Raw genomic sequence first — 20,641 nt, 5'->3', positions numbered from 1 at the left:
TAAATGTGCAGCAACTATAGTAAAAGACTGAAGTATGTTATATATTGTCCTTTCACTTCATAGAATCATACAGCACAGAAGGAGGCTAATCGGCCCCTCGTGCCTATGCCGGCTCTTTGAAAGAGCTATCCAATTAGTCCCACTCACCTGCTCTTTCCCCACAGCCCTGCAAATGTTTCCTTCTGAGACCTGGCTTCAAATCCAGGCCAGAATAATAGATTAAAGTCCCTTCTGTTTGTTGGCTATGCTAAATAAGCAGTCTGATTCCTAGTAGGCTTTGGCTTTCTGCCACTTATCACTGAGGCAGACCTAAGGAAAGCTGGTTTGCATTCGGGGTGATCTTTTGAGATTAGGGCTGAAATGTGTTGCTGGGAAAGAGTGGCGGGAGCTCCACTGCATCTGGCTCTGCTGTAGCTGACCTAGGATTGCTGGATGCTGAGACTGAATCATAGAATGGTTACAGCACACAAGGGGGCCGTTCGGTCCGTCAAGCCCATGCCGGCTCTCTGCAAAAGCAATCCAGCTAGTCCCATTCCCCCACCCTTTCTCAGTAGCACTGCAAAATTTTTCCCTTCAAGTACTTATCCAATTCCCTTTTGAAAGCCATGATTGAATCTGCCTCCACCGACCCCTCAGGCAGCGCATTCCAGATCCTAACCACTCGCTGCATAAAAAAGTTTTTCGTCATGTCGTCTTTGGTTCTTTTGCCAATCATCTTACTTCTGTGTCCTCTGGTTCTCAACTTTTCCGCCAATGGCAACAGTTACTCTCTATCTACTCTGTCTAGACCCCACATGATTTTGTACATCTCTATCAAATCTCCTCTCAAACGTCTCTGCTCCAAGGAGAACAACTCCAGCTTCTCCAGTCTATCCACATAATTGAAGTAACGGGGCCTGAAATGGGAAGAACTAACATCCCTAATCTTGATGAGCACAATAAAGAATGTTTCGTAGTGTAGTATAATGGGATACATGGTATATATTCTGTGTAGCAGTTAATTTTAAAGATGTATCAAAATTGAGCTTTGAACAGGCAGGAACTGTCTGTTTCCTGTAACTAAAATGCATAATAATGTTGTTTGGTATTGCTGAAAATTCATTTAGCATTTGAATTCAGAGATAAACTTAACTGCTAATTGGATTCAAATTTCATTGTACTGTAAATATATATAAATTGTTACAGGAAATATGTGGCCTGCTACCCTAGTCTATGGAAAAATATTTATCAAATCGTTTTATAAAATTTGAGATTGCATCAATTTAATTAATGTTAGACTAAGACACTGATATACGATGGTGTGTGAAATAGACACCCTTACTTAAAAATTGTAAGTGATACAGATTACAGGGGTAATTGCAGTCCTGGTTTGGATCCTTGCCAGCTGGCAGTGGCTATCAGGGATTCAGGTGTGTGCACCCCATGGCTTTCCATCCAATCCTTCCAATGGATGGAATATTGTGGCAGGCACATTCCTGATTTGTAAAATTACCCCCTACATTTTTAACAGAAAAATATCTGTCTATAGTAAATTTTGCTTATTGCTGCAATCTTTATTTGCTTCACAAGGTTGAACTTGTTACAGAAGAATGTACTTCAGCCTGATAATTTTCCCATATTTAAGGTAGAGTTATTTTATCAGATTAAAAACTTGCAATTTTTACAATTTTTTTATACATATATTCTGTTTTACTCATAAAACAGCAACAGATGGGGCCATACAAATCTGTATTCCAGCTTTATATCACAACGTAGGTGAGTCCTCTTACAATTATAAGCACCGTGTATTTTGTGTGTTTTAAAAATCATTTTCTTGTTGATTTGTTTCTCTGGCACATCTTCAAACAAGAATGAGGAAAATGTTTGTATGTCTCTAGCCCATTGTAGGGGATTAAAAGGGATCTTTTTGATTGGTTTCCATGTACCTAGTTAGGTTGTTGCTTTGTAAGAAAACAAAGAAAGGCCTGCATTTAAATAGCACCTTGTCACATCTCTCAGAAACAACTCAGATTGTTTCACATACAATAGATTACTTTGGGGTGCAGTGACTGTTGTTATGTAGGCAGACAGGTAAAAGTAAAAACAATGCAGTTTAAAGACAGTGAAACCAGTGACAAATGTGAAGATGTACAAGGAAAGGAACCTAAGCACAAAATCTCCCCCCAGATTGTGTGCATTTCCGGCATTTTCTGTTTTATTTTGTTGTTTATTTGCATATTATTTCTTTTTATCTCTAGGTTTGGTTAGCTCGTTTTCTTTTTAAAATAGTTAAGTGTGTGCTTTTGAATAGCTGAGGATGTATTTGTAGAGGAAACTAAGTGAATTACATTTTTCACACTGCCATTGATTTCAAGGACTGATTTTGGCCAAAGAAAGAAAGAAAGACTTGCATTTATATAGCGCCTTTCACAATGTCAGGACATCCCAAAAGCATTTTACAGCCAATGAAGTACTTTATGAAGTGTAGTCACTGTTGTCATTTAGGAAACATGGCGACCAATTTGTGCACTGCAAGTTCCCGAAAACAGCAATGCGATAATGACGATAATCTGTTTTAATGGTGTTGGTTGAGGGATAAATGTTGGCCAGGACACTGGGGAGAACTCCCCTGCTCTTCTTCAAAATAATGTCATGGGATCTTTTATGTCCACCTGAGAGGGCAGACAGGGCCTCGGTTTAATGTCTCATCTGAAAGATGGCACCTCCGACAGTGCAGCACTACATTGAAGTGTCAGCCTAGATTTTGTGCTCAAGTTTCTGGAGTGGGACTTGAACCCACAACCTTCTGACTCAGAAGTGAGGGTGCTACCCACTGAGCCATGGCTGACATGAAACAGACACTCAGACCTAGTACAAACCCCTGAAAGAAGTCTTCTTATGAGACATTCCCCTAGTGTCTTAGCTGGTTAAGGCAACAAGTAGCTAAGGCAGGCAGATCAGGGTTGGTCCCTGGTCTGTGTTCAGTTGCCTTGTCTCAGTGTGGTCGTGGGAGGTATGCTATATTTTGCCTCAGCAGCTGTAGATTAGGAAGAAAAAAAAATAGTCAGGGTTCCCACTCTTCATTGCTGGAAGTCGATGTGTGGACATTGGGTGAGGTATTGACACTGTGGAACTGTATCCCAGCAAAGAGTTGATGATTTCAAGAAAGGGTAGATGAAACCAGTGGGAAAGGGAGGTGAAAATTCTGATTTTTTTTTCATTTGTTTCCTTAACTAAAGTGAATAATTTCAGAGATTTACACCATAACTGACAAGAAAAATTGTCTGTGACATGAAAACATATCATTAGATGGCTGTCAGATTCATCTTACTCCGTCTTCCTACATTTGCATATGATACAAAGGCATTGTTGTGTTGGGGCTTAGTAATCTTCAGATGAGGTGAAAGGTGTCTCTTTATCTTGCATTCTTCTCATTGACCTGTCTGCCAGGATTACTAACTACATTCAGTAAAAAAATTATTTCAGTTGGATATAATGCAATTCCTACCCAACACCAGTCAACAAATGGTATCAGATGTTATTAGCAGCAAAAGCAAAAATTGCCAACACCTAGGAGGACTTATCTGTAACAAAAACAGTTGAATAAGATGATGTTTTCTGTTGAGAAACAAGAGAGACATCCAGGTTTTGGAGGCAGTGTAGGGAAGAGGCTGATCTCTACGCCAGGGGGTCTGCATTATGAAGAAAGACTGGACAAACTTGGACTTTTCCACTTAAAAAGATGTCTGAAAGATAATATAGAACTATATATGATCATTAAGGATACAGGCAAGGTATATCTGGAATATTAAATTGCAAGAGTAGGACAAGGAATCGTAGGTTCAAACTAGTTCTTCATAAAAGTTTGGAAAGCTTGTGAATTTTAAAATAAAATTGTTGGACTATAACTTGGTGTTGTAAAATTGTTTACAATTCTTCATAAAAGAGTGATCAAGACATGGAATGGACTCCCAGATAGAGTATTGGAGGAGAAAACCCTGAAACCATTTAAGAACCAATTTGACACTGCAATGGAGAGGCCTTATGGTCATTCTGAATGGATGAATTTAGATGGGCTGAATGGCCTTTCTCACCTATAGTTACCTTCTGATCTTGCAACAAATATATCTAAAATAATCAACAACAACAAAAAAATAAACTATAAGAGTGTTAAAGTAGGATGATCACTGGGGTGCAATCCCCAAGCTGAGTGATTGTGATTTATTTTCTAAAAGATGCAGCATCCTCTGACCTGTAGACATCAACCTTTGTCTAATGAACCTTCTTTTAAAATAGTGCAAAAAATATTATGAAAATAGTAGTCCGTTTCCCGTGGTGTTGCACATGGAGAGTGATGACCACGCGTAGTCTTCTTGTGAAGCGGGGTTAGAGGGCGAGGGATAATTGGGCCAGGGCGCAGGCATAATTCAGTCCCAATTTTAAAGTAATAGGCCCCGAAAATCTGCCTGTGGGCGTGTCCTGTGATATACTGAGCTATGTCCATTGGTCCTTTTGCTGATGACCCTCACAGACTTTCCGAGGTCAGCCAAGTTGCCTTAATTACCCTGACAGTGGAGGGCGCATCTAGAGCACCTGCCAACAGAAGAGGTGATGGCATCCGTTGAAGAGGACCCAGTCCAAGGGGAGTGCCAAGTTTCTTTCCAAAAAGGTTATTATCTTCTTCCCTCGGTGCCCTTGGTAAGAAGGTCAATAATTTAAAAAATGAACATGTCATCTCTGAATCTTAGATTCAGACCACAATCCCAGCCTGGACTCCCAGGTAGGCCTCACAATCGTTGGTTATCAGCAAGATATGCCTGGTCTGCCAACACTACGCCAGGTCGCACTGAGAGCCAGGAGAGTGAGAATTCCAAACATAGGTAGTTCCCACCCTGGCCCTGCTACCTCCTACACAGAAAGCCATGTTTGGGGCGGACGGAGGCTTCACTTCGAACAGGCTATCTGGAATCCCTGACGTAAGGCTAGGACTCAGCATTATCTAGGTCTGTTTCTGACTTAGTTTCTGACTCTTCCTGCGGACTCCACCCAAATTCCAGTGGGAGTACACTGGAATGACGGTGGAAATTTGGGGCCAAAAATTCTGCCCATATTTTTACATAATATGTACTTTGATTTTATGTTATTATTTATTGTTAAATGTCAAAGCTTAAGTCAATTTGGAAAGCAGAGAAGGAAAATTGTTTGGGGCTAATGAGTTTTCTGCAGTACAAGCTGAGGAGAATGGAAAATGCAAAATTGGGGTGCTACAGCCCCACCATTGGTGGAAGGGTGTAATTACAGTGTGGCCAGTTTGCTTGGACAGTTTCCATTATAACTATTGACATAGGAATTCATAATGGAAAAAATGTTGACGCAAAAGTGTGATTGAACCATAACAACAGGAAGTAAGTTTTTGTCGATAGGAAGTATGCTCAGATGTAAGATTTTAATATAGTATAGATTTTAATATTAATTGCGCTAAATTAAAAAGCAGGACTGTAAGGGTGGTAATCTCAGTATTAGTACCCAAACCGCATGAAAATTGGCATAAGAATAATCAGGAAAGTAAATGTGTGGCTGAAAGACTGGTGTGGGAAGGAGGGGTTCCATTTCTTGGGACACGGCACAAGTACTAGGGCAGTGTTGACCGGAGAGGTCACCGGGAAAGACTTTGGGTATACCGGAGGGAGCGGGAGTACAGTTTTCATGCAACAGCAGGAAGGAGGTGTACTGTTGGGATGGGCTGCACATGAATTGGGCTGGAACCAAGGTCCTAGAAGAAAGGATAAATAGGACTGTAGAAAGGACTTAAAACCAATAAAAGGGAGGAGAGTCCAGGTGGAAAAAAATAATAACATAAAGATAAAAAAGAGGGGATAAGAGCAAAAGTCAGAGTACAAAAAGAGATAAAGATAATATAAGTACTCCAGAAAAGGTTATAGGAAGTAATAAAATACCTATTAAAAATAAAGCAGGAGTGATGAAAATTATAAACATTAAATTGTGTGTATAGTAACGTATAGAGCATCAGCAACCAAAAACGTGATAGGTCAAAAAGCTTGAGAAATACACCATCACGGCATATGAGCATGGTGGGGACAGTTACCTAAATGAGAGCTCTGTACATGAATGCATGTAGCACAAGAAATAAAACAAGCGAGTTAGAAGCACAAATTCAGCTTAAAGGGTATGATGTGGTAGTCATTTCAGAGACCTGGCTACAAGCTGGGCATGACTGGGAGCTAAATATTTCAGACCAAAGAATCTTTAGAAAGGACAGGGATATTAGGAAAAGAGGGAGGGCAGCAATATTGATAAAAGACACAATTATAACAGTGGAAATTAAGGACTTCAGTAAGGGTGAACACGCAGTAGAAATAGCATGGATGGAACTAAGGAACGGTAAAGGATGGAAGACTCTGGTGGGAGTTGTCTATAGACCTCCTGGCAACAGTGATGTAGTGGGGGGGATGTATAAATCCGGAGATCGGAGAAACATGTAGCAGAAATATTGTGGTTATAATGGGAGATTTTAATTTTCACACAGACTGGGAGTAGCAGAATAGCTCAAATAGTACAGGCAATGAATTTCTAGAATGTATGTGGGACAGTTTTTTGGAACAATGTGTTTTAGAACCGACAAAGGTTGAGGCCATATTAAATTTAATGATGAGTAATGAACCAAAACAGTTCACAGCTTAACTGTAAGGGAACATCTTATGAATAGTGACCATAATATGATTGAATTTGATATTAGGTTTGAGAGGGGGAAGTGAGAGTCACAAACCAAGGTTTTAAATTTAAGTGAGGCAAACTTCGAAGGGATCAGAAATAAATTGACCACAGTAAACTCGGCTGAGCTGTTAATGGTTAAACCTACAGACACACTGTGGGAAGTATTTAGAGAAGTTTTTGGTATAATACAAAACCAGTATATACCCCTAAAAGGCAAAGGTTTTGTGTAGTTAATTAACAATGGTCAACAAACGAGGTAAGAGACAGTATCAAGGTAAAAGAAATGGCTTACATAAATGCAAGGAAAAGTGTAACTCCAACAAACTGGGAGAGCTATAAAAAGCAATAAAGGGATACAAAAAAAGTAATAAGAGGTGCAAAAAGGGAGTATGCAAGAGCTATCAAAGCTAACAATAAAAGTTCGGTAAGTTTCTGCACGAGAGATTATTAGTAAAAATAATAATTGTATTGTTGCAGCAGCATCTATCCAGGCAAGTGGAGAGTATTCCATCACACTCCTGACTTCTGCCTTGTCGGTGGTAGAGAGGCTTTGGGGAGTAAGGAGGTGAGCCAGTTGCTGTAGCCTCTCATCTGCTTTAGTAGGCACAACATTTATATGGCTGGACCAGTTGAGATTCAGATCAATAGTAACCCCCACAATGTTGATGCTGGGGGACTTGATGATGGTAATGCCATTGAATGTCAAGGGGATGTGGTTACGCTCTCTTTTGTTGGAGATGGTCATTGCCTGGCACTCGTGTGGCGCAAATGTTACTTGCCACTTATCAACCCAAGCCTGGACGTTGTCCAAGTCTTGCTGCATGCGGGCACAGACTGCTTCATTATTTGAGGAAATGCGAATGGAGCTGAACACTGTGCAATCATCAGTGAACATCCCCACTTCTGACTTTATGATGGAGGGAAGGTCATTGATGAAGCAGCTGAAGATAGTTGGGTCTAGGATGCTGCTTTGCGGAACTCCTGCATGATATCCTGGGGCTGAGATGATTTGACACCAACAATCACAACTGTCTGGCTTTGTGCCAGTGATGATACCAGCCACTGGAAAATTTTCCCACTGAACCCCCACTGACTTCAGTTTTATTAGGGCTTCTTGGTGCCACACTCAGTTGAATGCTGTTAGGCAATAATAGAATGCTGTCAAGGGCAGTCACTCTCACCTCAACTCTGGAATTGAGGTCTTGTGTCCAGGTTTGGACCAAGGCTGTAATGAGGTCTGGAGCCGTGTGATCTTAGCGGAACCCAAACTGAGTATCAGTGAGCAGGTTATTGGTGAGTAATTGTCGCTTGGTAGCACTGTTGATGACTCCTTCCATCACTTTGCTGATGATTGATAATAGGCTGATAGGAACATAAGAACAGGAGTGAGCCATTTAGGCCCTTGAGCTTGTTCCACCATTCAATGAGACCATGGCTGATCTGTGACCTAACTCCCTATCCCAGCCTGAGCCCCATATCCCTTAATAACTTTGGTTAACAAAATCTATCAATCTCAGATTTCAAATTAACAATTGAGCTAGCATCAACTGTCATTTGTGGAAGAGAGTTCCAAACTTCTACCACCCTTTGCGTGTAGAAGTGTTTCCTAACTTCACTCCTGAAAGTCCTGGCTCTAATTTTTAGGCTATGTCCCCTAGTCCTAGACTCCCCAACCAGCGGAAATAGTTTCTCCCCATCTATCCCATCACTCCCCACAGGGTGAGCAACATTCAAGCATCTCCTAGTGACCAATTTCAGATGAACATCAACACTGGGTGGAAAGTAGAAAGTAGGGATGGTGCAAAGTACTGGGAGACCCAAAGGTAAGGTAAAATACCCTTCAAAAATTCTAAAAATGTTGAGGGAAAAAATTGACTCTCTCTTAAAATATTTAATGTGTATTGAAGTTGGTTTTTCCTCCCTGATACATAACACTGATGACAGAAAATGGTTTTGTTTCTAGAAAGCAAAAGAAGCTGCATTTCAATATTATTTGCAAGCAGCAAATGCACCACTCTGTTCCTCAATGTAATGAGGAATAAGACTAGGCAATAATAGACAGCCTCTGTGCTGCACTGCAACATTAAAGACAGGTCAGTTTGAAGGGGAAATTGCTATCCATGGCCTTCAATCATCTTGCTACCTTGAATTTCATGGGTCAGTACAGGTGGACTCCAACCTTCTACATTTAATCTGAGAAGATATTGATATACTTTGATACGGTGCTCCTTTCTGGAATCACTGTACCAAATCTAACATGTTGAATGTTCCTGTAGGTTGCAGTACAGTCTGTGCTGTGAGTTAAGTAGGATTGCCATCCCAAGTGTGCTGGTGCCTATTGATGGGGTGTACTAGGGACTGTTCGTTTATTATGAGCAGGGTACTCGAAAAAGGTGCAAGAAATCAAAAGCATTTTCTCCAGGGTTAAAAAATGCGTCATTACTTGTAGAATACTTGAATATGAATATGGAGGCTGAGGGCACGAGAGGATGGACTAGGATGTTTGTTTGGCTGGTGATGTTTCTGTACGTACTGGGGAGATATCATGTTACAGTACATACTGAGATATTCTTAAACAGGTTTAGAGTTGATAACCAATAGTCCATTAGAATATGAATACGAATACACACAGGGTACGGTATGGTCTTAGTTGTGGTATTGGACTAGCAACCCAGAGGTTGTGACTTCAATTACCACCATGATACATTGTAAAACTAAACGCAATAACTCTGGTAATTTGTAGGCTGGCACCCAAAAAAAAAATAACCCTGAAAGCTGCATGATCGTTATAAAAATTCAGGGAAGGAAACATGCCACCCCTACCCAGTCTGGCCTACGCATGACTAAACTGGTTGATTCTTAACGCCCTCTTAAAGTGGCCGTGCAAGCCACGCAGTCAAACAAACAATCACTACATTCAAGGTAATGAGGGATGGGCAATAAATCTGGCCTTGTCACTTACATCTGGAGAACAAGAGGGAAGACAGAAATTAACCCAGTGCACAGAAAATCCAAGTAGTCTGCCTTTCGATGAAAGTGGTTTTCTGGATTGGCCTGTTTCCCTTTTACCAAAAGTATAATATTGATGAGGTATGGTGGTACTGTGCAAGGAAGTGGTTACAAAACTCCATTGTCAATACTCCATTATTTTTGCTTCAGGTGGATATTTACCTTCTAACTCTCCCCTAGGGTTGTCTCCTAGACTTTGTTTCATCAACCAGTTGGCAGGGGACGGCTAACAGCACAGATGGGTCTCCTTTTTGATTTCCATCTCCCATGGGAAGTGCGGGGGTGGGGAGGGTTAGTGGAGGTGAAAGCTGGTTGGCTTGAACTCAGCCATGCAACTAATGTTAGGAACCTTGCAGAATGGGGGAGAATTGAACCTGTGACCGGTCACGCCAGATTGGTTCTCCAACATGTTGTGCCACCATGCTGTTCATTACTGTGTAATGTTTATAGAATAGCATGCTGGTATATCAGCGCACAGCACCATCCCACCTAACAAGGAAACTCCATTTAAAATGTTGTGCCCATGAACTCTGAAGATGCGTGGGTTACTGCAACAGTCAAAACTCAGATTTTCTAAGGAACCAAGAGAAATGCTCAGGCATGAGGCTGAATGCCTGCCACCTAACAATTCATGACCAGTATTTTTAAACATGTCAAAGTGTTTCTTCAGAAGCTTTTAGGCTTCACAGAAACTTTGCCAATACAATTAACTTGTTAGAAAACAATCTGCAAGAGGTGGTTTGGTTGAACAAACTAAGGATAGAAGCCAAGTTAAAACCTTCAGTTTGCTGATGAGAATACTGACATTTGATTGTTCTTTGTTTTAGTTTGAAGGCAGACTTGTATTGTGCTAACTAATGTATCATGTTTGTTAGATATATTGGAAAATTCTTCTTTGAGACTTGCTCAGATGACTGCACAATTGCCAAGCCAGCGAGACACCTCAGCAGGAGACTGATAAAATCACATCATGGGTGATATTTTAAAAAAGCTGCTAAGCTTTCGATTCCTTTAAAGTTCAGCCAGTTTAATTAATCTGGCAGCAGCACAAAGTATCTAAAATCTGGTCGGATGTCCTCTGCTGTGAAAGAAGCATCTGCTCAGCTTTGTAAATGAACCAATCTAACACTCTTATCCTTTTACTGAGAGGAGGTATTGTGAGGAGTGAGCACACGAGACTGACTACAAACATTGCACTTGCTGAAGAGGGTATTTGCTCACTGATTTTTTCCCTTTCTGGTCTCTTCCTGGAATTGGCCACCACTTATTCATGAATCAGATGCCAGGAATTACATATCTGTGTCTCCTTTCGATTTTCCATCACCATGTTGTGGGGGGCGGGGGGTGCGGTGGTGGTGGTGGTGGAGGCGGTGCTGGAATGGGGGTAGGTAGGGCAGAGTGGTCTGGTCTGTACTCGTCACTTTTCCACAGCAACCCTGCTGAAATTAGCAACCCAGCAGAATGGTGGATTAAGCCTGTGTCCAGTCACACCATGGCACTTCAGACTAGTGCTCTAACATGCTGTGCAATTGATGGTAACATTTAAAGAGTGATGCAGGAATGGCCATGAAACTGTTGAATGAACCTTCTTATCAAACCCTTTAAACTTATTTCTGTGTACAGCTCAGTGCCTAGCAACCCTAGATGCCTATTATATATGGGGGCAATTTAGAAGTGACATTGTAAAAGCAGAAGGGTCAGATAAAGCTCAGGAGGAGTTATGAGAACTATAGAAGCTTATAGCACAGAAGAGACCATTTGGTCAATTGTATCGCTGCCAGCACCTCACCAGACCAATCCAAAATTATTCCCACTACTCTGTTCTTTCCCAAAGCCTGCATCTTCCTCTCCCTCAAATGTTTATCTGCTCCTCTCTTAAAGATGCAAAGGTCACTGCCTCAACCATCCCCTGTGGCAAAGCATTCTGTGCACGAACAACCCTCTGCATAAAGTCATTGATCTGAAACCTCTATCCTCGCTGTCTTGGTGACAGTTTTAAATTGATGACCCCTCAGCACTGACACCCCAATCAAAGGAAATAATCTTTCCCTATTCACCCTATCAAGATCCTTTCATTTTGAAAACCTCTATTAAATCTTCACAGCCTTTTCTACTCCAGTGGAAATATTTCCAGCATCTTAAGTGTCTCCTTGTTGATACAGTTTCTCAACCCTACCGTCATCCTGGTAAATCTACACTGTACGTGCTCCATAGCTTTATTGTCCTTTCTACAATGGGGTGCTCAACATTGCATAGAGTACTGTAAATGTGGCCTAACCATTACCACCTTCAAATTTGTCATATTCTCTTTGTTCTAGCACTTTAAAGGCCTATTTATAAAACCTAAAATGCTTTGGCCGTTTTAATGGCTTTATCTACTTTTTTCTCACTTTTAAGAAATTGTACGTTTGAATTCTTGAGTCTCCCTGTCACCTTGCATTGTCTTTCTATTGAGTGTGTACTCTTGTTCCTTGTTTTTCCTCTCGTAATACATTAACTCACACTTTTCCACATTGAATTGCATCTGTTACCTATTGGCCCATTTCACTAATGTGTCTCTGTCTTCCTGAAACCTTTTATATGTCGCTTCACAGTTTCCCAAACCTTCTACTTTTGTGTTATCAACAAATTTTGAGACTGTGCTCCCTTTGCCCAACCTAAATCCTCCATGTATATATGATCCAGCACTGATCATAGGGTACAACACTTTCAACCCTTCTCAAGCAGCGCCCATTAATTGTAATTTTTTGTTTCTGAACCAGTCACCCAAATTTCTATCCACGATGCTATATTTCCTCTTAAAATATCCCAGAATTTTTCTAACGAGCCTCCTGTGAGACAACCTATCGAACACTTTATGAAAACCCATATACACATATGTGCTGCATCCCCTTTATCTATACGATCAGTTACTTCCTACAAAAAAAATCACTAAATTTGCCTTTAACAATTCCATTTTGGTTGCCTTGATTATCCCATGTCTTTCTAAATGGTCACTAATTTTATCTCGAATTACGGATTCTAAGAGTTTGCTCACAACTGACGATAGACTAGTTGGTCTATAGTTACTTGGTTTATCTTCCTCTCCCTTCTTTAACAGAAGTATTGCATTGGCAGCCCGGCAGTCTCCCGGCACAATTTACTTAACTAAGGAGATTGAAAAATTGCGATCAAAGACTCTGCTATCTCCTCTCTGACTTCCTTCAACAGCCATCAGGACCCAGTGATTCCTTTTCTATAGTTATCTCTAACAATTGTTCCACACTGTTCTCCAGCACACTTACATTCTCATTTTCATTATCATTTGTAAAAACTGGCACAAATTCAGGTGGCCTGAAATGTACACCAAAAATTGTACCATTTCCTTTCCTAGTCCTTGCTTTTATCTATACAGATTCTGTCTTAATGCAGCCAAGAAGGATATCCTTATATTCTAGCGCTGTTATAGAACCCTTTATTAATACTGCCTCCCCACCCCCTTTTTTCTCTCTCCATCTCTCCTGTAAATGTTATAACCAGGAATATTAAATTCCTAGTCCTGTCCAAACCCAAGTCACTGTTGGTCCTGTAACCTCTTTGTAACCTGATGGATGGTCATCCACATCTCTTCTTCAGTAACTCATCTTGCCTGTGGGGTGAGCACCTCCTGAATGTGCATTCCAGGAATCCTTTCGCTACCTGCATCTGACGGAGTTTCCCCTTATGTTCCTTAAGCTCGAGAAACCTTGAAACGCAAAATAAAATACTGCAGATGCTGGAAATCTGAAAAAAAATTAGAAAATGCTGGGAACACTCAGCAAGTCAGACAGCATCTGTGTAGAAAGAAACAATGTTAACATTCCAGCCTTAGCCCTAATCCCAGTTTTTGTTTCAGATACCTTGAACTAGAGTGCAATCAGTTCGAGACACTTCCTGCACTTGTGAGCAGAAAGCCAATCATCAAAATGTTTTAAACATTAAATAATAATCCTGATGCTACAGTATTACTGGAAGAAAAGCAAGAAAACTAGAGGACAAAAGAATCACAAAACTGTACAGCACAGAGGAGGCAATTCAGCCCATCACTCTTGTGCCAACCCTCTGAAAGAACTATTCACTTAGTCCTATTCCCCATACGCGTCTAAAAATTTTTTTTCAAATACTGTATTTATCCGCTTCCAATTTACAAGCTATTATGGGTTCTGCTTTCAGTACTGGTTCTGGTAGGGCATTCCATGCCCACAGGACCTTGGGCCTTTTCCACCAATTTTTTGAATACTACTTCCTTATCAATGATTGCCCAATGTAATTGTTCCACCTCGTCCTCTTGTACCCTTTCATTCCCAGCAAGACAATAAAAAATACCATTCATGTTGCCACAAGATTGATTCAGTTGAAGAAGGCCTATGGGCCTTCCAGAATACCAAGCCTATTATCTTTGCACTACAGCAACTAATTGTTTCTTAATTGAGCCTAAATGGCCTCAACTATTTTCCCTAGCAACCTATTCTGGCTGTGTATAGAAAATACTTCTTGATGTCTGTCCTAAATTCGCTCCAAACCTGTGCCCTCTTGTCCTGCTGCATGTCTGAAGCTCCAGTCAAAAATCTGCTCCACTGCACCTTAAGTGAAAAATCTATATTCACCCTTAGATGTGTGATGCCTCTTTCTACCAGCACAGAAGATTTTCTATATATCTTGATACCTCAGACAAGCTGCAATTAAAATCCTGTGGATTTGAGTAGTAGCCTTTGTTGATATATGTGGTGCCTTACGCTATTCCAATAATCTTCAGCAGTAGCATTTCCTGAAGAACACCATGTATGAAATTGTACATTCCATACCCTTCAGGAAAGCTGTCAAACTGGAGCTTCAGATATGCAGCAGGACAAGAGTGCACAGGTTTGGTGTGATCATTGCTAAAACCCCCACTAGTATTCAATTAAACTCAATCTTATGAGACTATTAGACAAAGAAAACCTCCCCACAACAGATATATCAAGCACTGTTTGGGCAGACAGAAATCAGACAGAGGCCCCGGTGGCAGCCATTAGATGTATCAAAGAAAGAATTTGCATTTATATTGCATCTTTCACCACCTCAGGACATCCCAAAGCACTTCACAGGAACTGAAGCACTTTTGAAGTATAGTCACTGTTGTAATGTTTACATGGCAGCCAATTTGCACATAGTAAGGTCCCACAGACAGCAATGAGATAAACAATTTGTTGAACTGTGTTAATGATATTGATTGAGGGATACATGTTGGCCAGGACATTGGGATAACTGCTCTGCTGTTCTTCAAATAGTGCCCTAGAATCTTTTACGTCCACCCGAGAGGGCAGACGGGATCTTGGTTTAATATCTCATCCAAAATGTAGCACCTCCGAAACTACAGCACTTCTTCACTGGAGCTGAGATTGTGTGCTCAAGTCTCTGGTGTGGGGCTTGAATTCACCAATTTCTGACTCACAGATGAGAGTGCTACCACTAAGCCAAGGCTGACATCACATAAACAAAGTATTTCAGGGAGGAATCTACACAAATAAACCATTGATACATCTTTCCCCATCAGTGCCTGGTTTATGGGTAACATTGTTACATTAGTTTGCAGGTAACATTGTTACAATTCTCTGCAGCCAAGAGCGAGAGTCCTGAAGGCTGTGTTGCCTCAGGGTTAAGGACATCTCCTCAGGGCTGGAGAGAAACTTGGAGTGGGAGGGGGGCTGGAGAGAAACTGGGAGTGGGAGGGGGAGGATCCAGTTGTCGTGGTCCACGTAGGTACCAACGGCATAGGTAGAACTTAGAAAGAGGTTCTGCTGAGAGAGTTTGAGCAGCTAGGGGCTAAATTAAAAAGCAGAACCACAAAGGTGATAATCTCCAGATTATTACCTGAGCCACGAGCAAATTGGCATAGGGTAAATCAGATCAGAGAGATGAATGCATGGCTCAAAGATTGGTGTGGGAGAAGTGGGTTTCGATTCATGGGGCACTGGCACCAGTACTGGGGAAAGAGGGAGCTGTTCTGTTGGGACAGGCTTCACCTGAACCATGCTGGGACCAGTGTTCTGGCAAACCGAATAACTAGGGCTTTAAACTAAACAGAGGGGGGGAGAGCTCAGGTGGGGTGAAGTTTAGATTGATAAAAAGAAAAGACAAGGAAGTAGTACAGGAAAGTGATGAGGATAATGATAAACAGAGTGTATCAGGAAGGGACAGAGCGTACAAACATAAGAGTGCACTAGCAAATGGGGCAGGAGTAGGAAAGAATGGTAAAAAGACAAAATTAAAGGTTCTTTATCTGAATGCACGCAGCATTCGAAATAAGATAGATGAATTGACGGCACAAATAGAAACAAATGGGTATGATCTCGTGGCCATTACAGAGACGTGGTTGCAAGGTGACCAAGGTTGGGAGCTAAATATTTAGGGTATATTTAACATTTCGGAAGGATAGGAAAAAAGGTAAAGGTGGTGGGGTAGCTCTGTTAATAAAGGATGAAATTGGTGTAATAGTGAGAAATTATCTTGGCTCAGAAGATCAAGATGTCGAATCAATTTGGGTGTAGGTAAGAAATAGCAAGGGAAAGAAATCACTGGTGGGAGTAGTACATAGGCCCCCTAACAGTAGCTACACTGTAGGGCAAAATATAAATCAGGAAATAGGGGGCTTGTAAAAAAAGTAATGCAATAATCATGGGCGATTTTAACTTTCACATAGATTGGACAAATCAAATTGGCAAAAATAACCCTGAGAAGGAGTTCATAGAGTGTATTAGGAATTGTTTCTTAGACCAATATGTCGGGGAACCAACCAGGGAACAGGCCATTTTGGATCTGGTAATAGGTAACAAAACAGGATTTATTAATGATCTCAAAGTAAAGGATCCCTTGGGAAGCTGCGATCATAACATGATGAATTTCACATCCAGTTTGAGAGCGAGGATCTTGGTTCTGAAACTACTGTATTAAACTTAAATAAGGGCAATTATTAAGGAATGAGGGTGGAATTGGCTAAAGTGGACTGGGTAAACAGATTAGATGTATGATGGTGGATAAGCAGAGGCAAACATTTAAAAAGATATTTTATGACTCACAACAAAAATATATCCCTGTGAGGAGGAAAGACTCCACAAAAAGGGTGAACCAACCATGGCTAACTTAAGGAAGTCAAGGATGGTATCAGGTTAAAAGAAAAAGCATATAACATGGCAAAGGTTACTGGTAAGCCCGAAGATTGGGAAAATTTTAAAAACCAGTAAAGGATGACTAAAAGAATAATAAAGAGGGAGAAAATAAATTATGAGAGTAAACTAGCAAGAAATATAAAAGCTGACGTAAAAGCTTCTACAAGTATATAAAAAGGAAGAGGGGAGCTGAAGTAAACATTGGTCCCTTAGAGGATGAGACTGGGGAAATAATAATGGAAAACAAGGAAATGGCAGAGGAATTGAACAGATATTTTGTATCTGTCTTCACAGTAGAAAACGCTAATAATATACCAATAATAGTAGAAAATCAAGGGGCAAAGGGGAAGAACTAAAAACAATCACTATCACTAGAGAAAAAGTATTAGGTAAACTAATGGGTCTAAAGGCTGACAAGTCCCCTGGACCTGATGGCTTGCATCCAAGGGTCTCAAAGGAAGTGGCTACAGAGATAGTAGATGCATTGGTTATAATCTTCCAGAATTCACGAGATTCTGGAAAGGTTCCAGCAGATTGGAAAACAGCAAACGTAACACCCCTATTCAAGAAGGGAGTGAGACAGAAAGCAGATAACTATAGACCAGTTAGCCTAACATCTGTCATTGGGAAAATGCTAGAATCTATTATTAAGGAAGTAGTAGCGGGACATTTGGAGACTCATAATACAATCAAGGAGAGTCAACATGGTTTTATGAAGGGGAAATCATGCCTGACAAATTTATTAGAGTTCTTTGAGGAAGTAACGGGCAGGGTGGATAAAGGGGAACCAATGGATGCAGTATATTTGGATTTCCAAAAGGCATTCGATAAGGTGCTACATAAAAGATTACTGCACAAGATAAGAGCTCATGGTGTTGGGGGTAATATACTGGCATGGATAGATGATTGGCTAACTAACAGAAAACAAAGAATCGGGATAAAAGGGTCATTTTCAGGATGGCAATCTGTAACTAGTGGGGTGCCACAGGGCTCAGTGCTGGGGCCTCAACTATTTACAATATATATCAATGACTTGGATGAAGGAACAGAGTGACTTGTGGCCAAATTTGCTGATGATGCAAAGATAAGTGGAAAAGCAAGTTGCGATGAGGACACAAAGGGCTCAATTTTCGGACGTCCGAGCCGGCGGGTTCGTGGCGGTGGGAGGGCTCTGAAAATCGGGGATTCCAGGGTTGGGTCCGGAGCCCGGCTCCAACCCGCCCACTTCCGGGTCCCCCAGTGATGCACTTAGATGCGCACACAGCCCCCGCATGTGGGACTCCCACTGTCAATTAAAGCCGGCGGGATCCCACTTAAACCTATTAAGTAGATAGTTCAGATCGTTTGCAGACCTAATTTGTGGGATATTTTAGGAGGGGTGGGATTTTCAACTCAACTGAGACTGTTTCCCGTACTAGGGGAAACACTCCCAGTTGAAATGGACGTGTTGCAGCCACCAGCCTGTGGCAGCTACAAAAGTCCATTTGGCAGGTTGGGGGGGGGGGGTGGGGGGGGGTGGGGGGGAGACCCTCACTCATTGTAGGAGGCCACTCTGTCACCTTGGACAAAGTTTGGCCTCCACCACTCTCCTCCTAACAATAAAATTCACCAACTTGCACAATTACCCCGGTGTGCAGACACATTTACCTACCTTGCGGACCCCCTCAAACGTACATCTTCCAGATGGGGGCCGCCGTAGCTGCAGTTATGACCTCCTCGGAGGACGAACAGCATCACAAGTCTCGGCAGCCAGACTGTCCACCTCTGACACGTGGAGCTCCACATCACAGTGCTGTGACACATCCACCTGCACAGCAGGAGGGTGGGCAACCTCTGAGAGAGAGACGTCGCAGAGGGCACTACCCTCGCCACTGGGTCTACAGACCGAGGCTCAGCTTCCTAGACCTCTCTGAGCAGCAGTGCACATGGAGATTCAGAGTCACTCGACATGTAGTCGTAGACATCTGCAGCCTCCTTCGTGCCGAGCTGCTCCCAGCTGGCCTGAGCACCATCTGTTGCTGTCAAAGTCACCACTGCCCTCAACAACTTCTCCGCATCCTTTCAACGCGCCACCAGGGATACGACCGCGTCTCTCAGTCGTCTGCACAAAAGAGCCCTGCAAATACACCTGCACCCACTCTGCAGTGACACAATGGGTGGCATCAGGTGTGGGTCTTCATGGTGATCCTCAGGAAAGGGCATTATTGCGCAAACCAGACAAGATTTTCAAAGATGTGGCATTAGTGGTGATAACAATTTTTTATGATTTTTTGCAAAACAAAGGAAAATAAATCAAAAACATGACATTTCGTCTTTCACTCCTGTGCATCCCCTTTGTGCTTACAAATCCTTCGCCTTACATTTACGGGAACCCCTATGCAGAGGTAGTGGCAGGTTGCTCTTGTCCATGCCCTGACCGATGAGATGCTTTGCGCGGACGCCCTCTGGGGTTCAGTGCCCACGAGGGCCTCTCCAAAGACTGCTCCACCTGCACCTGTGCAGGGGCAGACTCGGCCACCTGGAGAGGGGGGCAGCATTGCAGGTACTGGTTGAGAGAGGGGCAACGGGTGAGACGTGGGAGCACTTTGAGTGGCGTCCCCACTTCCATGTCCCCTTTCACCATCATTCCCTCCTGGCCCAGGCCCACATCACTCCTTCCACCCTGCTGGACGACAGTTTGGAGGACTTGTGTGAAGCCTTGGAAGGCCAGTTGTAAGGTATCTGTCAGCTTGTTTAAGGCGGCAGAATGTTGCTCACCCTGAATCTGAACGGCCCTGAATCTGAATGGACTCATTGTTGAGCCGTGCTTGACGCTCGATGGAGGCTAGCCTTTCCTCCATCGCAGACATTCCCGCACCTACCCACGACACTATCTCAGAGTTGCCTTCACGTCCCTGTGACAGTATTCCACTCATGCAGGAGTTGGACTCCTCCATCCTCTGCATGATTGTGGAGAGTGCGCGTGGCAACTGTTCCAGTACCTCGGTGATGTGCTGCTGCCCCTCGATGACTCTCCTTTTCACGGCTGGTACCCAGGGTTCAGCATCTGAGTCCAGCTGAGCAGAGCCTGGAGAAGAGTGCACCCACTGACATGGACTCTCCACGGCTGCCCCTGCCACCAGGGTCTGCTCGTGCTCACATGTGCATGGTGACTCACCATGTGCAAGCCCAACTAAGTGAGGACGGGGACCCACGAGGTGTGTGTATCTGTGCTGGTGGATGCATGGCTTAGATGTGATGATTGACCCTAAGAGGCTGGCAGGTCCTCTGAGGAATTGCCCTCCACAGTCACGGCAGTCGCAGATGGCCCTGCAAGAGAACAGAAAGCAATATTAAGCATGTGGACAGATGTTGAGATGCTGCAGATGCCAAGTGATGCTAAGATCATTCGCTATCATGAGTGCTGAGTGTTAGATTTCTGTCACCAGACGCTTGTGCACTCCTAGTCTCGGCATCCGTCACGGACAGGCACTCCAGAGTCCGGCTTATTTCGAGTGCCTGCTGCTCCGTATCTATTAATGCCACCTGGTGTGGCGGGCCCCCTCTGGTCCTTGCTCTCTCCTGGGCATTCTGGCATCTCTTCTCCTATCAAAGCAAAACACAGAGGCGTGATTGAGTGATGGTTGCATGGTGACCCGCTGCATGCATTGATGTCGGTGGGGTTGAGCGTGAGGGAGATACATGGGAGGGTACATGTGAGACAGAGCCATGAGATTGTATGAGCATTGGGTTGCGTGGTAATGTTCAAATGG

At 42.6% G+C, this 20,641-nt stretch overlaps 1 protein-coding gene across 2 annotated transcripts in view; it reads left to right on the top strand.

Annotated features, from left to right (window-relative positions):
- Positions 1-20,641, top strand: part of LOC137318715 (dual specificity calcium/calmodulin-dependent 3',5'-cyclic nucleotide phosphodiesterase 1C-like) — a 478,280-nt gene that overhangs the window by 232,531 nt on the left and 225,108 nt on the right. The window contains exon 1 of one of the 2 annotated variants that reach the window (XM_067981392.1): positions 1,705-1,755. The exons of the other annotated variant lie outside the window; for it this stretch is intronic. The gene's annotated coding sequence lies outside the window, so the exon portion shown is untranslated. Of the gene's footprint in view, positions 1-1,704; positions 1,756-20,641 lie in introns of those variants that run through there. 2 annotated transcript variants of the gene reach the window in all.

The sequence above is a fragment of the Heptranchias perlo genome, chromosome 3 (genome assembly GCF_035084215.1).
Source record: "Heptranchias perlo isolate sHepPer1 chromosome 3, sHepPer1.hap1, whole genome shotgun sequence".
Classification (NCBI taxonomy): Eukaryota; Metazoa; Chordata; class Chondrichthyes; order Hexanchiformes; family Hexanchidae; genus Heptranchias; species Heptranchias perlo.
The sequence above is the reverse complement of the archived record's forward strand: the minus strand, read 5'-3'. Positions and strand labels throughout refer to the sequence as shown.